Genomic DNA, 16,615 nt, shown 5'->3' on the forward strand with positions numbered 1-16,615 from the left:
GTGTAGTTCTGGGCTGATTCCTCACCGTTTTCATGATCATTGCAACTCCACGAGGTGAGATCTTGCATGGAGCCCCAGGCCGAGGGAGATTGACAGGTCTTTTGTGTTTCTTCCATTTGCGAATAATCGCACCAACTGTTGTCACCTTCTCACCAAGCTGCTTGGTGATGGTCTTGTAGCCCATTCCAGCCTTGTGTAGGTCTACAATCTTGTCCCTGACATCCTTGGAGAGCTCTTTGGTCTTGGCCATTGTGGAGAGTTTGGAATCTGATTGATTGATTGCTTCTGTGGACAGGTGTCTTTTATACAGGTAACAAACTGAGATTAGGAGCACTCCCTTTAAGAGTGTGCTCCTAATCTCAGCTCGTTACCTGTATAAAAGACACCTGGGAGCCAGAAATCTTTTTGATTGAGAGGGGGTCAAATACTTATTTCCCTCATTAAAATGGAAATCAATTTATAACATTTTTGACATGCGTTTTTCTGGATTTTTTTGTTGTTATTCGGTCTCTCACTGTTCAAATAAACCTACCTTTACAATTATAGACTGATCATTTCTTTGTCAGTGGCCAAATGTACAAAATCAGCAGGGGATCAAATACTTTTTTCCTTCACTGTAGGTTAGTGTTATCTTGCTAGCTAAACAACACCAACGGTATTTCACAAACTTGACTTTGCTATTAAAGTGCCTTCAGAAAGTATTCATACCCATTGACTTATTCCACATTTAGTTGTGTTACAGCCTGAATTCAAAATTGATAAAAAATATAGATATATTGTCACCCATCTACACACAATACCTCACAATGGCAAAGTGAAAACATGTTTTTAGAAATATTTGCAAATGTATTGAAAATGAAATACAAAAACATTACATTTACATTATTATTCACACCCCTGAGTCAATACATGTTAGAATCACCTTTGGCATCGATTACGGCTGTGTCTTTGTGGGTAAGTCTCTTAGAACTTTGCACACCTGGATTGTACAATATTTGCATTATTATTTGTAAAATTCTTCAAGCTCTGTCAAGTGGGTTGTTGATCATTGCTAGACAGCCATTTTCAAATATTGCAATAGATTTTCAAGCTGATTTAAGTAAAAACTGTAACTAGGCCACTCAGAAACATTCAATGTCATCTTGGTAAGCAACTCCAGTGTACATTTGGCCTTGTGTTTTAGGTTGAAAGGTGAATTAATGTCCCAGTGTATGGTGAAAGCAGACTGAACCAGGTTTTTGCCTGTGCCTAGCTCCGTTTATTTTTTATCCTGAAAAACTCCCCAGTCCTTAACAAATACAAGCATACCCATAACATGATACAGCCACCACTATGCTTGAAAATATGGAGAGTGGTACTCAGTAATGTATTGTATTGGATTTGCCCCAAACAGAACACTTTGCTTTGCCGCATTTTTTGCAGTATTACTTTAGAGCTTTGTTGCAAACAGGATGCATGTTTTTGGAATATATTTTATTATGTACAGGCTTCCTTCTTTTCACACTGTCAATTAGGTTAGTATTGTGGGATAACTACAATGTTGTTGATCCATCCTCAATTTTCTCCTATCACAGTCATTTAACTGTAACTGTTTTAAAGTCACCATCGGCCTCATGGTAAAATCCCTGAGCGGTTTCCTTCTTCTCCGGCAACTGAGTTAGGAAGGACACATGTATCTTTGTAGTGACTGGGTGTATTGATACACCATCCAAAGTGTCATTAATAACTTCACCATGCTCAAAGAGATATTTAATGTCAGCTTTTTTTTTTAACCATTAGATGCCCTTCTTTGCGAGGCATTGGAAAACCTCCCTGGTCTTTGTGGTTGAATTGTGGTTGAAATTCACTGCTCGACTGAGGGACCTTACAGATAATTGTATGTGTGGGGTACAGAGATGAGGTAGTCATTCAAAAATCATGTTGAACACTATTATTGTACACAGAGTGAGTCCATGCAACTTATTATGTTAAGCAATTATTTATTTTTTTACACCTGAACGTATTTAGTCTTGCCATAACAAAGGGGTTGAATACTTATTGACTCAAAACATTTCAGCTTTTTATTTTTTATTAATTTGTAAATTCTAAAAACATAATTCCACTTTGACATTATGGGGTATTGTGTCTTGGCCAGTGACACAACCTCTCAATTTAAACCATTTTACATTCAGGCTGTAACACCACAAAATGTGGAAAAAGTCAAAAGGTGTTAAGACTTACTGAACTCACTGTATAACACAGCCAAATAGCCTAACGTTACACAACTTTATTCCACTAACATAGGCTACCTTTCCTACTAACTAACTAGCTAATTTAGTCAAATAGTGTTGCCAACTATTTTTCAGTAACATCCACTATTGACTCCTTTATTTGTTGCTAGAAGTCGCAAGATGACGTTTTGCGTTGCCGCGACGACATCACAGCACCAATTTGCCTTGCTGCGGCACAGCAGTTGTCCCCGACGTAGAGTTTTCATCCCCTCTCCCGCCTCACACTCCCTCCTCTTGTGCTTGTCTTCCTGTGTGTGCGCCGATGCTGTGACCTCTGTTGCAGAGACAGCTTCTACTGCTCTCGTTTGCGGCTGAATTGTATGCTAGTCTATGAGTGACTTAATTCAATCTTACATTCTAATGGGCAAATTATAAATCAATGTCATGTTTGCAATTCCTTTTCCTAAATGGGTATGCGTTTTTGGTGATAACATTCAAATTCAAAGTAATATATTGCATTATCATTTTCATGATTGAGTATGCATAATCCCTGCCAATTTGAAAAATAAATAGTAAAGTGTGTTTAATATTTAATTTCCATGGTACTATCCTGTACAGCACTGACACATTTAAAAACTAAATGTAAATGCTTAAATTACAAATAATTTGTCGTTTGCCATTTAATTTCCTTGTTGACAGCATGAATTATGACAAAAATACTCTGTGTGGTTTAAGACTGTCAAAATACAAATAATCAATCAAATTCGATAAATAAGACCCAATAGGTCGTCACTAGTTACCACAGCCACAAAGTCAGATTGCCCGCCTACTTGACCAATCAGATTGTTTTTTGATAAAGAGCAAATACCTACACATGTGAAGCTTGGTTATGGAAGATACGCCGTAAGAGCTTTCATCCCCAAACCACTGCATTGTAAGAATTGTAAAGGATTTGGCCATGTTTCAAGTGTGTGCAGACAAACAGAGTATACTAAAGAACAGTGTGTAGAAGGACGATTGTGTTGCAATTGTGGTGGGGATTATGATCCTGAGTTCCTGGAGTGTCCTGTAAGGGTGAAGGAGATTGAGGTGACAAAAGTTAGAGCGATCAATCAAATCTCCTATGCGGAGGCAATTAAAATAATTGAGAAAAAGTGATGCTAGTGAAGATATGGTAGTGGATGCACCACAGCCTGTAGTAAATGTTTGCTGCCAGACAAAAGATAACCTGTGTGTTAAAAAGGTGGATTTTGTTGCGCTCATTGCCACAGTTATCAACTGTACAGCACAAGTCTCAAAGAAGTCTAAGAAACTGGACATTATTGTGGCTGAGGCAGAAAATGTTATGGGACAAGGATTTTACATCTGAAGACTTACAAGGACCCGCCCTCCCAGGTTCCCCTTGAGCCTGTGTAGGGATCAGATCTGTTTTATTATCTAACAGAAAAGTTGTTTGATTTAGTTTACTATTTTTTATTAATTTATTTTTGGGTAGTTATTTGGTAGTTTGTTCAGTTTTTTGGAGGAATCCTGTTTCCATCCCGCAATTGGGTGGCGGGATGCACATTAAATTGTGTGATTGCCAATATACCATTGAAGAAAAGAAGAAAAAGTCAACACATTTTAAGAGATGAAAACCTACTACAATCATTCTGGTCTAACAGATAAAACATATATATTTTCGGACACACAGTGACTGTGTGTGAGTGAGCGAGAAGGACCCCTTTGGCCATTAGGGGTTCCCAAACTTTTTGGGCCCACGACCCCATTTTGATATCTGAAAATTCTCGTGACCCCAACCATGTGAAAAAATAATGTAATTAACAGCCAATGTTTACTTTTTTATTGGGGCTATGACAGCCAATTGAAAAACATTCTAACAGTATTTCTGATTGTCTTTTCAACTCACCATCACATACTTTTAATGTGGGGCTATGACAGTCAATTGCAAATGAGTCAGACAAAATGTATTTTATCTCACCACCACTAATGAGATGGGTGTGCTTGATGGATGTCGCGTCGGAGCTCCTCAAAGCCAGGGGGCTGGTCGACAGTCGACCTTATCTCTGCTTTCACATCCAAACTGGATTGATATTTGGTTTTAATGCAGACGAGAGCACTGAATCCAGCTTCACACAGATATGAGCTGGCGAAGGATACCATGAGTTTTATGGTGCTTTCGAGACAACTGGGAACTCTGAAAAATACGAGGTCAAATCATGAGGTCAGTGATCTTCATGTCAGAAAGTCATAGCTCTAGAAAGAGGCCCAAGTTCCCCAGTTGGAATTCCGAGTTGGATGACTGTTCAAAACGATTTTTCACAGTCGGAGGTCATTTTTTTCTGAGTTCTAAGTTGTCTTCAATGCACTGAAGTCGGAAGTCGGAGAGTTCCCAGTTCCGAGTTGTTTTGAACGTGGCATTATTGCTCAGAGGGAGACAGCAGGGTATTCCCTTTGAGTCAGGAACCAAAACTCCTCCGTAGTGACCAGTGAATGCGTTGTCTGCAGCATTCGGTCACATGATAGCTCGATCAGCTGTTTGATTTCACTTACCAGCATGTTACGGATACAGGTATCCTGTGTGTGTTTTTGTGTTTTTCCTCTCCTTCTGCCCTAATCACAGGTGTCCTTTATGTTCCTGATTGGTGGTTGTTGGGGTGTCCCACCTGTCCGACATCCGTTTGGCTGCTGATTGCTGAGGTGGACCAATCAGTGGACATTCCTCTGTATTGCACCACCTGTTTCTGGTTTTTCACTTACACCTCCCATTGTTTTAAAAGTCAGTCAATTGTGTTTGTTGAGAGAGACTATTTCCATATGTGAGTATGGATACTGTGGTGTCCTGTGTTTTGTGTACTCACTCATTTGCTGGTTACTCTGTTTGGTCACTTTGTTGTGTGTTTCTGGGAAAAGGGGGATTTAAGCAAGTTGCCCTTGGGCATACATTACCCGTAGGAAGAAAATTGTCTAAAAACACTAGTTAGACCTGAGCGAACCACCCACTGTAATTATTGTATGATTAGCAGTAGCTTAGCGGTTCTTGAGGCAGGCAAGATCAGTTTAGTTTTTTTTTTACATTATTGTTTCATTTCTTGGGTCCTGCTCAGCCCTTTTTCCCAAACCTTTACCATGTGTTCAAAATAAACATCTTGTGTTTGACGGTAGTTTATGGTTGTCGGTGTATTTTTTGGTTCTCACTGTTTCCACGTCATGATTCTAATTTGCATGAATTATGTTACGGGTCTCTGTTCCATCCACCCTAGACTTTTAAAGCCACGGGGTTCGTAACATAATGCATGTCAACTGAGCCAGGATCACAGTCAATTGGATTGGGAAGTAGGTCCCAAAGGGCTCTTCCAAGCGTTGGAGGTGAGGAGTCATCACACTTACTGATGCGGTTTTCTGTTAGAAACATGCACAGCCGAGGGAAGGGGGTATGGTTCGCTCTAGAAAGACTCTCTCTCCAATAAGAATTATTTCTTCTGAACCCACTGATTCGATCACTCATCTGTAGAATGTTTTTGTATTTTCCCTGCATGCTTGCGTTCAGTTCGTTCAGTTTCCTCATATGTCTGTTACATACAGTAGGCAAGGAGACATTTTATATTCATTCCACAGAAAGTCAACCAAGTCTGTTATTTTATTTTTTACAGCCATTGTGAATGACAACAGTTCCTCTCTCAATGCGAAAAATCTTTCCAACACTCCCCCTCGATGATCACCAAGACTCTGTGAAATAGAACGTTGTTATGCTCTGATCCCATATCTCCACATAGTTTTGCGAACAGGCGTGTGCGCTCTGGATGTGGTTTGATGTAGTTTACATTTTTACACATTTTTACACATTTTGTTACGTTATAGCCTTATTCTAAAATTGATTAAATAGATGTTTTTTCCCTTATCAATCTACACACAAGACCCCATAATGACAAAGCAAAAACAGGTTTTTATACATTTTTGCAAATGTACTAAAAATGGACAAATGTAATATTACATTTACATACTGTAAGTACTCAGACCCTTTACTCAGTACTTTGTTGATGCACCATTGGCAGCGATTACAGCCTCGAGTCTTCTTGGGTATGACACTACAAGCTTGGCACACCTGTATTTGGGGAGTTTCTCCCATTCTTCTCTGCAGATCCTCTAAAGATCTGTCAGGTTTGATGGGGAGTGTTGCTGCACAGCTATTTTCAGGTCTCTCCAGAGATGTTCGATTGAGTTCAAGTCCGGGCTCTGGCTGGGCCACTCAAGGACATTCAGAGACTTGCTACGAATCCATTCCTGCGTTGTCTTCGCTGTGTGCTTAGGGTCGTTGTCCTGTTGGAAGGTGAACCATCACCCCAGTCTGAGGTCCTGAGCGCTCTGGGGCAGGTTTTCACCAAGGATCTCTCTGTAATTTGCTTCGTTCATCTTTCCCTCGATCCTGACCACAGCACGATGATGCCACCACCACGCTTCACCGTAAGGATGGTGCAGGTTTCCTCCAGACGTGACGCTTGGCATTCGGGCCAAAGAGTTCAATCTTGTTTTCATCAGATCAGAGAATGTTGTTTCTCATGATCTGAGAGTCTTTAGGTGCCTTTTGGCAAACTCCAAGCGGGCTGTCATGTACCTTTTACTGAGGAATGTCTTCCGTCTAACCACTCTACCATAAAGGCCTGATTGGTGGAGTGCTGCAGATATGGTTGTCCTTCTGAAAGTTTCTCCCATCTCCACAGAGAAACTCTGGTCTTTCAGAGTGACCATTGGGTTCTTGGTCACCTCCCTGACCAAGGCCCTTCTCCCCCGATTGTTCAGTTTGGCCAGGCGGCCAGCTCTAGGAAGAGTCTTGGTGGTTCCAAACTTCTTCCATTTAAGAATGATGGAAGCCACTGTGTTCTTGGGGACCTTCAATGCTGCAGACATGTTTTGGTACCCTTCCCCAGATCTGTGCCTCGACACAATCCTGTCTTGGAGCTCTACGGACAATACCTTCAACCTCATGGCTTGGTTTTTGCTCTGACATGTACTGTCAACTTTGGGAGCTTATATAGACAGGTGTGTGCCTTTCCAAATCATGTCCAATCAATACAATTTACCACAAGTGGACTCCAATCAAGTTGTAGAAACATCTCAAGGATAATCAATGGAAACAGGATGCACCTGAGATCAATTTCATGTCTCATAGTAAAGGGTCTGAATACTTGGATACTTTTTAAATATTTTGTATATACATTTAATCAATTTTAGAATAAGGCTGTAAAGTAACAAAATGTTGAAAAAGTTAAGGGGTCTGAATACTTTCCGAATGCACTGTATTTCTCTGAGTTCTGTGCTCAGCTCTTTTGCCGCCAGTTGCTCTCAGTGTATCATACAATGCGTCCATATGGCAGAGGGAGACACACTCATAACTAGAGTGCAGAGGCCTGCCCACCGTCCGCCATAGATGGAGCCCCATTCGTGCAAAAGCCCACCATTCGATCCCATGGAATCTGTTTTTCGTCAATATATCCGTGCAGCACACTGGACATCCCCTGTGCAGTTCCATGCTCGGGAATAGTGAAACAGAACAATATGTCCTTGTGAATAGCATCCCCCGAAAAGTATGGTGCACAAAAGTCAATGCATGGGCACTTCGGCCCTCACAGCTAACGTCCAAGCTGGGGAGGTTTTGAGTCTTTCAGTCAGAGTTTCTTCTGGATTGCTAGCAATAGGCCTCCCGAGTGGAGCAGCAGTCTAAGGCACTGCATCACAATGCTAGAGGCATCACTACAGACCAGGGTTCGATCCTGGGCTGTATCACAACCGTCCATGATCGGGAGTCCCATAGGGCGGCGCACAATTGGCCCAGCGTCGTCCGGGTTAGGGGAGGGTTTGGCCGGGGAGGCTTTACTTGGCTCATTGCGCTCTAGCGACTCCTTGTGGCGGGCTGGGCGCCTGCGGGCTGACCTCGGTCGTCAGTTGAACAATGTTTCCTCCGACACATTGATGCGGATGGCTTCTGGGTTAATCGGCCGGTGTTAAGAAGCGCGGTTTGGCGGGTCATGTGTCGGAGGACGCATGACTTGACCTTTGCCTCCCAAGCCCATTGGGGAGTTGTAGCGATGAGACAAGATTGAATAAATAAATAAAATTATTTGTTTAACTGTGTTATCTAAAAAAGGTATTGATGTGAGAGTCTGTGCCTCTGCCTCCCTACACATTGTTTTCACCATATCAATTGCGGCAAATAATATAAAAGTCTCAGCAATTGTGTATGGTTTCATAGCGTATCGGCCCTAGCCATTCACCGTGGGACTGATTTAAGCGCTCGCTCTCTGGTCGAATTTTATCTTTAAAGTTTGAATAATTTTCATTTAGATTTTTAAGTTTAACCACATTGCAATGATTTTGAGATACAAAGACAATATTATAATATATATATTTGTTGTTGTTGTTGGATTTTGGAAATTCTCCCGCGATCCCATTTTCATATCAGGCGACCCCACATGGGGTCACGACCCCTAGTTTAGGAACCTCTGGGTTAGTCCTTGGTGGGACAGTATTTACAAAAACTGCTGGTTGTCATACAGTACCAGTCAAAAGTTTGGACACACCTACTCATTCAAGGGTTTTTCTTTATTTTTACTATTTTCCACATTGTAGAATAATGGTGAATGTAGAAAATAGTGAAAATAAAGAAAAACCCTTGAATGAGTAGGTGTGTCCAAACTTTTGACTGGTACTGTATATGTCATGGCACCATCAGGGTATCCCCACAAGTGATAGGAAGCCCACCTGCCTGCTCTGCCTCTTCAGTACTGTGAGTCAGTCTGTGACACCATATTTTCTTGAGCAGTAAAGCTTTTCCTTGACTCAATACTGTTGAAGCTGCAAGCCAAAGTAAGTGAGAGGGTAGCTTTGCACGAGCCTTGGCTTGTGCGAGCCACAACAGCTCATATTTCTGTAGTGTGAGGCAGCTTGATGTACAAGTATACCCCCTGGACAGGACGCTAGTCTATCGCAGAGCCTTACTCCCAATCTATCTCTACCTTAATGGCGCCGGAGAAGATGGCTGCCGTTTTACAGCCCTCTAACCAATTGTACTATTATGTGTGCTTTTCTGCGTTATTTGTAATTTATTTTGTACATAATGTTTCTGCCATCGTCTCTTATAACCAAAAAGAGCTTCTGGATATCAGGACAGCGATTACTCACCTCGTATTGGACGAATAATTTTTCTTCAACGAGGCGGCCGCGAAGGATATCCTACAGACACCCGACAAGGCCCAAATCCCCGTCATTCATGAGGAAGAGACGGAGATATCGTGGACATAGGTCGGGGTGCCTTGGAAGGATCCGACGGCGAGCGAGTAAACTGCCGCTCCCATCAATCCTATTAGCCAATCTTCAATCATTGGAAAATAAATTGGATGACCTAAGATTACGGTTATCCTACCAACGGGACATTAAAAACTGTAATATCTTATGTTTCACCGAGTCGTGGCTGAACGATGACATGGATAACATACAGCTAGCGGGCTATACGCTACATCGGCAGGATAGAACGGCTGACTCCGGTAAGACAAGGAGTGGCGGTCTGTGTATATTTGTAAACAACAGCTGGTGCACAAAATAAAATACTAAGGAAGTCTCTAGGTTTTGCTCGCCTGAGGTAGAGTATCTTATGATAAGCTGTAGACCACACTATTTACCAAGAGAGTTTTCATCTATATTTTTCATAGCTGTCTATTTACCACCACAAACCAATGCTGGCATTAAGATTGCACTGAATGAGCTGTATAAGGCCATAAGTCAACAGGAAAACGCTCATCCAGAGGCAGCGCTCCTAGTGGCCGGGGACTTTAATGCAGGGAAACTTAAATCCGTTCTATCTCATTTCTACCAGCATGTTAAATGTGCAACCAGAGGAAAAAAAACTCTAGACCACCTTTACTCCACACACAGAGACGCATACAAAGCTCTCCCTCGCCCTCCATTTGGCAAATCTGACCATAACTCTATCCTCCTGATTCCTGCTTATAAGCAAAAACTAAAGCAGGAAGCACCAGTGACTCGGTTAATGAAAAAGTGGTCAGATGACGCAGATGCTAAGCTACAGGACTGTTTTGCTAGCACAGACTGGAACATGTTCCGGGATTCTTCAGATAGCATTGAGGAGTACACCACATCAGTCACTGGCTTCATTAATAAGTGCATCGATGACGTCGTCCCCACAGTGACCGTACGTACATACCCCAACCAGAAGCCATGGATTACAGGAAACATCCGCACTGAGCTAAAGGGTAGAGCTGCCGCTTTCAAGGAGCGGGACTCTAACCCGGACGCTTATAAGAAATCCCGCTATGCCCTCCGACGAACCATCAAACAGGCAAAGAGTCAATACAGGACTAAGATTGAATCGTACTACACCGGCTCTGACGCTCGTCGGATGTGGCAGGGCTTGAAAACTATTTCAGACTACAAAGGGAAGCACAGCCGCGAGCTTCCCAGTGACACAAGCCTACCAGACGAGCTAAACCACTTCTATGCTCGCTTCGAGGCAAGCAACACTGAAGCATGCATGAGAGCACAAGCTGTTCCGGGTGACTATGTGATCACGGTCTCCGTAGCCGATGTGAGTAAGACTTTTAAGCAGGTCAACATTCACAAGGCCGCAGGGCCAGACGGATTACCAGGACGTGTACTCCGAGCATGTGCTGACCAACTGGCAAGTGTCTTCACTGACATTTTCAACATGTCCCTGACTGAGTATGTAATACCAACATGTTTCAAGCAGACCACCATAGTCCCCGTGCCCAAGGACACTAAGATAACCTGCCTAAATGACTACCGACCCGTAGCACTGACGTCTGTAGACATGAAGTGCTTTGAAAGGCTGGTCATGGCTCACATCAACACCATTATCCCAGAAACACTAGACCCACTCCAATTTGCATACCGCCCCAACAGATCCACAGATGATGCAAGACAAGAGGACCACCTACGTGAGAATGCTATTCATTGACTACAGCTCAGCACCAAGACAGTCGTGAAGAGGGCACAACAAAGCCTATTCCCCCTCAGGAGACTGAAAAGATTCGGCATGGGTCCTCAGATCCTCAAAAAGTTATACAGCTGCACCATCGAGAGCATCCTGACTGGTTTCATCACCGCCTGGTATGGCAACTGCTTGGCCTCCGACCGCAAGGCACTACAGAGGGTAGTGCGTACGGCCCAGTACATCACTGGGGCCAAGCTTCCTGCCATCCAGGACCTCTATACCAGGCGGTGTCAGAGGAATGCCCTCAAAATTGTCAAAGACTCCAGCCACCCTAGTCATAGACTGTTCTCTCTGCTACCGCATGGCAAGCGGTACCGGAGTGCCAAGTCTAGGTCCAAAATACTTCTCAACAGCTTCTACCCCCAAGCCATAAGACTCCTGAACAGCTAATCATGGCTACCCGGACTATTTGCACTGCCCCCCCACCCCATCTTTTTACGCTGCTGCTACTCTGTTAATTATTTATGCATAGTCACTTTAACTCTACCCACATGTACATATTACTTCAACTACCTCAACTAGCCGGTGCCCCCGCACATTGACTCTGCACCGGTACTCCCCTGTATATATAGCCTCCCTACTGTTATTTTATTTTACTTCTGCTCTTTTTTTCTCAACACTTTTTTGTTTTATTTTACTTTTTTATTAAAAGTAAATGCACTGTTGGTTAAGAGCTGTAAGTAAGCATTTCACTGTAATGTCTGCACCTGTTGTATTCGGCGCATGTGGCCAATAAAATTTGATTTGATTTGATTTAATCTATCTTTAGTGCCAAGCAGAGACGAATCGGGGCCTATTATTTTTTTTTTTTTATTTAACCTTTATTTAACCAGGAAGGGCTCATTGAGATTTAAAATCTCTTTTTCAAGAGCGTCCTGGCCAAGATAGGCAGCACCAAGTCATTACAAAAAATTACAGACAGACAACATGAAAAACTACAAGTAATCTAGTAAAAACCATTCATGAATTCACAAGAGTATAACAATATCAAAAACAGCAAATTAAAAACATTGACAGGTCAGGGAATCAGCCTCAAAATCCTTCATCAGAGATTTAAAAACACCAATCGGGACAAGTTCTTCCAGTTTAAAATTATTTTGTAAGGTGTTCCAAGACGATGGCGCAGAGTACATAAAAGACCTTTTACCAAATTCAGTTCGGACATTTGGAACAGTTAGCAGGATAAAGTCCAGTGAACGAAGAGAGTACGCACCACATTTCTGAACAATAAAAATGCCCAAATAAAAGGTAGTAAACCCAAAATGGCTTTGTAAATAAAAGTATACCAGTGACTGAGCCTACGAGTGACTAGAGAAGGCCAGCCAACCCTGGTATACAAAGTACAGTGGTGCGTAAGGGTTTTGCAGTTTAAAATAAATCTCAAAGTACCATGATAAAGAGTGTCAATTGATCTCAAACACTGAGCGGAAGCATTCATATATAAAATATCCCCATAGTCTAGTAAAGGCATAAATGTAGCTGATACTAGCCTCCTTCTGGCTTCAAAAGAAAAACAGGCCTTATTCCTAAAATAAAATCCAAATTTCAGCTTCAATTTTTTTGTAAGTTGTTGAATATGCAATTTAAAAGAGAGGCCGTCATCAATTAGAATTCCAAGATATTTATATGAGGTTACAACCTCAATCTCCTTGCCCTGACAGGTAGTAACAGGTGAAAGGTTCAGAGGTCTATTTCTTGCATTAGAAAACACCATTAGTTTAGTTTTGTCAGTATTGAGGATAAGCTTCAATTGACACAAGGTATGTTGAACAGTATAAAAAGCAGTTTGCAAGTTCTGGAAAGCTTTTGTAAGAGATGAGGCACAACAGTAAATAACAGTATCATCAGCATAAAAATGAAGTTGTGCATTTTGGACATTTTTGTCTAAATCATTAATATAAATAGTGAATAAGAGAGGACCAAGTACAGAGCCCTGGGGCACACCATTCAGGACAGACAATTTAACAGACATAAGCCCATCAAATTGAGTGCACTGAGTTCTATCAGACAGATAGTTAGCAAACCATGCAACTGCATGCTCCGAAAGACCTACACTCAACAATCTCTGCCTTAGTATAGCATGATCAACTGTATCAAAAGCCTTAGAGAGATCAATAAAAAGTGAGACACAGTGCTGTTTTTTGTCAAGGGCTTCAGTGATATCATTTAAAACCTTCATGGCTGCTGTAATTGTGCTATGCTTCTTCCTGAAGCCCGATTGATACATTGATAAAATAGAGTTAGTAAATAAAAACTCTTTTAGCTGTTCACTTACAAGGGTTTCAAGTATTTTCACCAGGGGTGACAGCTTTGAGATTGGCCTATAATTATTTAAAAGAGTTGGATCTCCCCCTTTTTAAAAGTGGTAGGACAAATGCTGACTTCCAGATCTTTGGAATTTCATTACATTCCAGGGTTAGATTGAACAGATATGTAAGTGGTTCAGCTATGAAATCAGCTGCCAGATTTAAAAAGCAGGGATCCAAAAGATCAGGACCTGCAGGCTTTCTTTGATCTAAGGATTTCAGGGCTTTATGTACCACCTGCACTGAGAATGGCAGAAAACTAAAAGTTTGACCAGCTCTCACTGGTTCATCCACACAGGGTTGTACAGAGACAGAGGACACTGGTTCATCCACACAGGGTTGTACAGAGACAGAGGACACTGAATCAAACAGCCTACCAGATGATACAAAGTGCTCATTGAAACAATTCAGCATTTCAGTTTTGTCATATATAGCAACAGAGTCCTTCAAAACACATGACGGTAATTCATTAACATTACTGTTACCAGACATAGACTTAATAGCATTCCAAAACTTTCTAGGGTCATTCAGGTTATCAGTGGTAACAGACATAAAATATTCAGACTTGGCCTTCCTGAGAAGAAAATAACACTTGTTTCTTAACTGCCTAAAAATAAGCCAATCAGCATCAGAACAAGATTTCCTTGCTTTAGCCCAGGCTAGATTACGGTCGTGAATAATACAAGACAGCTCAGAAGAAAACCATGGATTATCCCGCCCTTTAACCCTGAACCTGCGGAATGGTGCATGTTTGTTTACTATTTGGAAAAAACCATCATGAAAGAATATCCAGGCAGTTTCCACATCAGGGATAAGCTCAATCTTGCTCCAGTCAAAATAAAACAAATCATGAAAGAAAGCCTGCTCATTAAAACACTTCAAATTTCTCTTACGAATAAAACGTGGATTTGTCTTTGGAACCTTAGTATTTCTAACAGCAACAACAGCACAATGGTCACTTAAATCATTACAAAAAACACCAACCGCAGAATATTTATGTGGAACATTTGTCAATATCAAATCAATCAGGGTAGATTTATCAGGGCATTTAAGATTTTGGCGAGTGGGTGAATTAATCAACTGGGTAAGATTCATAGAATTACAAAACATTTTTAAATCATCAGACACCGGCTTTAACCAACACCAGTTGAGATCACCAATCAAGATAATTTCACTGTAAAGAAGTTTAGACATAAGGTGCGTCAAAGAAGAAAATGCATCACCAAGAGCAGAGGGGGTCTATAACAGCCAATCACAGTTATAGAGAGGCCCTTTGAAACCTCAATATTCAAAGCAAGAAATTCCAACTGTTTACAAATAGTTTCAGACTTTGCCACACTTACATGGAATTTAGATTTTACATATATAGCCACACCCCCACCTTTCTTAACCCGATCTGCACGATAAACATTGTAACCACTTATACAAATATCCTTATCAAAAATAGACTTGCTGAGCCAGGTTACATCAGCATCAGTTGATTTAGCCCAAATCCTAACCCCATCAATTTTTGACAACAGGCTGCGTACATTTAAATGAAAAATACCAAAACCAGATCTTGATTTAAAATCAGAGGGGGTTTGGAGACATTGCATATCAGGGCCAGGGTTAGGTTGCACGTTACCTGATATCAACAACAGAAGAATAACTAGGCACCTCTGTTTAATAACCTTGCACGGCTTCTCTTTTTTAAGAGACCTACTGCAAGCGAATTCTACAAGTGAGTTTCCAGACAATACAAAACAGTCATTTAAAACCATTAGACTTTGGTAGTGACACAAATTCGTACTGTTCACATCATGCCACAAATGCATCGGCACTTGGACGAGTGGACCGAGTGAAAAAGAGCGAGTTCCTGCAGACAAAATGTCTAATGGACGCGAGAGTACATTGTCAGATGTACTCACCCTGCGACAATGTTCGTTTTCTCCAGAGTTCAATAAAGTCAGTGCACAAAGCAATACCACGTAAATTGTCATTTTCTCTGACCAAAAAACAAGAGGCCAACGAAGGTAAGTGGAGAGAGGGACAGCGTGTATGTGAGTCACGTGTATGTGAGTCAATGTGAGTGTTTGCGCGTGTGAGTAGATTGGGTGTTGAGGGCGATAGAGAGAACGGGTTGAGCTGCCACTGACAGCCAGGCGAAGAGCAAGGAGCAGCTCGGACAAGACACTCCGCGGACTAACGAGGAACTCAGGCCAGCCAGAGATAGGGTTACTTTGGTAAACTTCAAGTAATGAAGTTCCGAGTTGAGGAGGACCCGTGATCTTTACACCAGCAAAAATAAAATAGTTTGCACTACGCAACAACGAAGTTACGCAACCATAAATAAATAGATTATTAGTAGGTTAAAATGTACTAGTCACAAACAAACGACTTGACAAACGACTTGACATGCTGCCATCTTGGAGAGAATGAGGGTATATGGGGTTCCACCAGCCGGGACCATACAGCGCCAGCACGATTGTTACAGTCTGGTATGACTCGGCCAGGGATCAAACTGTACAACCTTCAAATCTCAGGGAGGACACTAACAACAAGGGCACGGAGTTGGTTATGCAAGCAATTGACTATATTGCGTTTTAAGTTGTTTCATGTCGACTGGAAAATGAGGCATGCACAACTAACCATCACAAATGATTTTATTAAGGATATACTGTACCTTACTGTACCCCTGGTGACCTATGATAGAGACATTGTAGTATCATTGGGGATGATATTCCTTCTCGGTTATTAGGGCATCAAGGCATCTTGCGCCATTTTGGTGCCCCTCCAGCCCTTGCTTCCTATGGGAGAGCATCCTTATCTGTCTGATGGTGGGCAGCTTGGTCAGCAGCATCTGGAAGATAGGAGGGGGCAGTGTCTGCTTGCGGAGCTGCTGGGGTTGCCCATACACAGCAATGACGTAACAGTTTCTTGAGGGTTGGAACACAAAATAGATTAGTTGAAAGGCACACTGTCAGGTCTGTGGCAAATGAGCTATTATACACTGCTCAAAAAAATAAAGGGAACACTAAAATAACACATCCTAGATCTGAATGAATGAAATAATCTTATTAAATACTTTTTTCTTT

This window comes from Coregonus clupeaformis, chromosome 8 (assembly GCF_020615455.1).
Source record: "Coregonus clupeaformis isolate EN_2021a chromosome 8, ASM2061545v1, whole genome shotgun sequence".
Classification (NCBI taxonomy): Eukaryota; Metazoa; Chordata; class Actinopteri; order Salmoniformes; family Salmonidae; genus Coregonus; species Coregonus clupeaformis.